Genomic DNA, 5,024 nt, shown 5'->3' with positions numbered 1-5,024 from the left:
CTGCCTTCATTACTGAAGGTGGAATGAATTTGTTAGAATTCTGACTTAAGTATGGAGTAAAACATTTTTCATATTGAAAAAATTTCATTTTTGTTTAGAAAATTAGGGTTGCCCTCTCCCTCTTTTTTTTTTTTTTTTTTTTTAAAGACAAGAGTCTTGCTCTGTCACCCAGGCTGAAATGCAGTGGCACGATCTGAGCTCACTGCAACCTCCGCCTCCCAGGTTCAAGTAATTCTTCTGCCTCAGCCTCCTGAGTAGCTGGTATTACAGGCACCTGCCACCAAGCTCAGCTAATTTTTTGTGGGTTTTTTTCTTTCTTTCTTTCTTTCTTTTTTTTTTTTTAAAGACAAGAGTCTTGCTCTGTCACCCAGGCTGAAATGCAGTGGCACGATCTCAGCCCACTGCAACCTCTGCCTCCTGGGTTCAAGCAGTTCTCCTGCCTCAGCCTCCTGAGTAGCTGGGACTACAAGTGCATACCACCATGCCCAACAAATTTTTGTATTTTTAGTAGAGACAGGGCTTCACCATGTTGGCCAGGCTGCTCTCAAACTCCTGACCTCGTGATCTGCCCACCACAGCCTCCCAAAGTGCTGGGATTACAGGCGTGAGCCACCGTGCCCTGCCAATATTTTTGTATTTTTAATAAAGACGAGATTTTGCCATGTTGGCCAGGCTGGTCTCGAACTCCTGACTTCAGGTGATCCACCCTCCTCGACTTCCCAAAGTGCTGGGATTACAGGCATGAGCCACCGTGCCCAGCCATCCTTGTTTTTAATTTAAGGAATTATGTGTTGTATATTTTCTCTTTGAATGGCAGTGTGAGAGGTTTCTTAATTTTTGGCCTTTATAAAATGAGTCTGTGATCAACATCATATGGCAAATTCACCTATAAAACAGCCAAGCACTTTTACAGAGTACCCTTCCTATAAGATATACCAGGATTTCCTCCTCTGAAGTATTCACTTCACTCATGAAATATTTGAATGTCTTTTTGTGGTTAACAATAGCTGTAATCAGAGACAAAGATTAATGTGCTTCTGTGTGTATACCTCATGCAAAAGAAATTTACCAAATAAAAATTCAGTTTACCTCATGCAAAGGAAATTTACCAAATAAAAATAAATGAAAGGGCATTTCACTCATAAATAGGTATTAACCTTATTTAAAAGAAAAACCAGGCCAGGCGCTGGGTCACGCCTGTAATCTCAGCACTTGGGGAGGCCCAGCTGGGACGATCCGTTGAATCTGGGAGTTTGAGACCAGTCTGGGCAACATAGCAAGACCCCATCTCTACGAAAACTTAAAAGTCGCCAGGTGTGGTGGCATGCACCTGTAGTGCTGGTTACTCAGAAAGCTGGTGTGGGATTCCTTGAGCCCAGTGGTTGACGCTACAGTGAGGTATGGTCGTGCCACTGCACTCCAGCATAGGTGACAGTGAGACCCTGTCCCAAAACTAAAAACAAAAGCTCACCCCAGACAAACCGTGTTATATGTTTCAAACTGGAAACAGTAGACAAAAGCCTAAAATATACCACCTAAGATAAACCTTCCTTTAGAAGAAATTGCTTAAGTTTAGTAGTAAATTATCATAAAAATTTGTTTTCTAATGGTTTACTGTTTCCTGGCACCTGAAAAACATTTTCAAGGAACAGCCTTTTCAACTTTGCAGTTCGGCTAGGGCTAACATCTGTAATCACGGCACTTTGGGAGGCCAAGGCAGGAGGATTCCTTGAGCTCAGGATTTTGAGACCAGCCTGGGCAACATAGTGAGACCTCATCTCTACAAAAAATTTTAAAAATTAGCTGAGGGTAGCGCTGTGCACCTGTAGTGCTGGCTGCTTGGATGGCTGAGGTGAGAAGATCACTTAAACTCAGAAGGTTGAGGCCGCAGTGAGCTGTGATCATGTCACTGCACTCCAGCCTGGGTGACATAGCAAGACCCTGTCTCATAAATAAATAAGAAAATTTGTAGTCAAATTGATGAGTAAGTAGTTTGCTATTATTTACAGAAGCTTACTTTGTTTTGCTGTAGCGCTTAGAAGCTAAGGACACCTGAATTTGGTTTATATTGACAAGACATACATCTGCAGTTGATATTATAATAAACTTAGTTACTGTTTTAACAGCCTCTCCATTTGGATGACATGTGTACTACAATACAGCTACAGGAAAGATGGTGAAAACATAGATAGCTTCAGATTGTACATTTCCCAACCCTGTGTAGACTAAGAAATGTTCGCTTCATTTCATACTTTTGCTGTCTGTGTGTTTATGTTGGGCTTTAAATTCGACTCCAGGTAGAGTATGCACTGTGCTGTCTTCATTTTGCTAGCCTGCCTTGAGCAATCTGTTCTGTAAGAACCATTAGAGCTGTAAAGGAAGTCCTTTGGAAAATAACATATTATAGATAAAACTTTAGTTTTTTTCTCTTTTTATTTTATTTTTTAGAGATGGGATCTCACTATGTTGACCAGGCTGGTCTCGAACTCCTGGCCTCAAGCAATGCTCCCATCTTGGCCTCCCAAAGTGCTAGGATTACAGGTGCGAGCCACCACACCCTGTTAAACTTTAGTTTTTAACTTGGTCCCTTATCTAGTGACTTTGTATACAAGGAGAAAATATGATGATGTGTTTGTGTATGTGTGAGAAATATATGCTCCTTCTCCTTCAGCCTCAGGAACCAGGCAGCTGTGGCTTTGCATACTTTGCTTAGCCAATGTTACTTCTGGGTTAGCCCCAGGAAATGAGATTAATGTCAGGGATCTAGGAGAGGGCAGAAGAGACAAGTCTGAGTGTGGTATTTGTGGTATCCATCCCTTAGTTCGGCAGTCCAAAGCCCCAGATAATTTTTTGGCTCTTTTCCATCACAATTACTTAGTGATTTTAAGACATATTCCTGCCCTTGATAATAACTTGGGAAACTCAAACTTTTTAATTTTCTCTCCCCCTCCTGATAGGTGCTGGATAGTTTACTAGTCCAGTATGGAGTGGTGGAGAGCTGTGAGCAAGGTACATGTCTTCTGAATTGCTTTCAAATTTGTAAAAGGAAGGAAGTAGAAAGAAAACTAACTTTTATTTTCTTCGTTTTTCTCTTCCTCTAGTGAACACTGACTCGGAAACTGCAGTTGTAAATGTAACCTATTCCAGTAAGGACCAAGCTAGACAGTAAGCAGCTTGAAACTTTTAATCTTTATATAATAACTAAGTTAAGTACAGTAACATATTTTGTGGATTTCTCAATTGATAAGGGCTGGTGGGTGGCAGAGAGAAGCTTTATTTTACAAAGTTTGACCCTTTAATCGTGCCTTTCTTTTTAAGTTTGAATGTCTAATAAGAATCTACATTGGTTAAAGTTATATTACATTTTCAATATATCTTTAATGCCAATAATAGAGTGGTCTAGTATGAAACTAAATCACACCCTATTTGCAGAAACTCTGGGCCTTGGTATTGTTGCCAAATAACATAAAGTCTCTCACCCTCTCCCAGTCTTGTATGACACATATATTACTGCTATTTTATCTAAAGCTGGTAAGTTGGATCATGTGTTAAACAACAGTGTTAAATGTTAAGTCTTCTTACTCACTGATTACCTGATTACTATTGTCATTTAGGAGCATGCAGATGTTGGATCAGTGTCATTTGCTCTTAGATTTATGGGAAAAATATATTCCAATGCAGTAAACAGGCACTACTTTACAGATGAAACAGTCTCCCCTAGGAAAAGATAATTCTATATCTAATTGAAATGATCTAATAAATTGAGCACTAGAGAGAGAAATAGGGGTCCCACAAATTTATGGCCTTTAACAGATCTGCTCAGAATATGAACATGAAAGAATGGCATACAAAGTGCTCAGTAGCACAGCACTGGGTGTTAGGTGACTATGGAAGCCTGATCTACCTCCAGATACCATACTGGCAGGAGCAGGCTGACTGTCCTCTGTGTCAGAAAGGTGAAAGAAAAGACCACACTGGCTGACTCTGAGCCCTGAAGGGGAAAGGTAAAACAAGCTGCAAGAGTAGGAGCTCATCTAGGTTACTAAAAGCAGTACTCACTCGGGAGGGACTATGAAAGGAAAGATAAGACTGAGAAGAAGATGGAAATGTGTATAAGGTAAATGGAACTTTATTTGTAAAATCAATAACACTCACATGGTTCAAAATATAAAAGATTTGAAGATGCACACAGTACAAATCTTCTTCCTAGTATTACTCCCCAACTACCTCATCTCTTGGGAGATAACCATGTGGAAAACAAATGTTACATGTATCTATTCCTGCTTTTACACAAACGATACCATAACATTGGAATGTTTTGTGTATATAAATATATTTTTTATAGTTACATAGTACTTGATTGTACAGATATGGCATGACTTTGATTAATTGCAGTTTGGATATTTAGGTTGTTTCTAGTCTCTTGCAGTTATAAACAATATTGTAGTGAATCTTTTTGCGTGTCATGTGTATGCAAGCATGTATCTGTATGATAAATTCCCAGAAGTAGAATTGCACTTTAAATTTTGTTGTAGAGCTTGAGCTAGTTTAAATTCTCTTCAGCGTTGTGGGGGTGTTCATTTCTCCAATTCTCCCCAACACAGGACTTTATCACACTTTCCCAATCTAGTATGTGAAACTGATATGTTAATTTTCACTTTTCCCATAAGTGAGACTGGAGGCTTTAATATGTTTAAACACATTCTGTTATTTCTTCTGTTTGTATCCTTTGTTCATTTAAAAATTTTTGGCAATTTGCATAAGGTCTCAGACATTATGGAAATTGTGGTATGAGTCATAAAACAAATTGATTTTTCTTTCTCTTCTTTTTTTGACTAATTTTGTTCTTCAGTTGTATCATGTAAGAAGACCAGGAAAATTTTACCTTTTATACCCTCAGTAGAATGAGGGATAAAAGTGAGGGCATTGAGAAAGTAGAGGCTCCATCGTGTTTTAATTTTTATTTATTTTGAGGCTGGGTTATGAGACTGGCAATTTTTTTTTTTTTTTTTTTTTTTTTTTTT

At 38.8% G+C, this 5,024-nt stretch overlaps 1 protein-coding gene across 1 annotated transcript in view; it reads left to right on the top strand.

Annotated features, from left to right (window-relative positions):
• The window catches only part of IGF2BP3 (insulin like growth factor 2 mRNA binding protein 3), a 122,110-nt gene that overhangs the window by 68,193 nt on the left and 48,893 nt on the right, over nt 1–5,024 (top strand). Inside the window, exons 3-4 of the mRNA XM_017872293.1 lie at nt 2,958–3,009; nt 3,102–3,165. The gene's annotated coding sequence lies outside the window, so the exon portion shown is untranslated. The remainder of the gene's footprint in view (nt 1–2,957; nt 3,010–3,101; nt 3,166–5,024) is intronic.

Source organism: Rhinopithecus bieti, unplaced genomic scaffold (genome assembly GCF_001698545.2).
Source record: "Rhinopithecus bieti isolate Rb0 unplaced genomic scaffold, ASM169854v2 scaffold_6710, whole genome shotgun sequence".
In the NCBI taxonomy this organism is placed as follows: Eukaryota; Metazoa; Chordata; class Mammalia; order Primates; family Cercopithecidae; genus Rhinopithecus; species Rhinopithecus bieti.
This window is presented reverse-complemented; position numbering and strand designations above follow the sequence as displayed.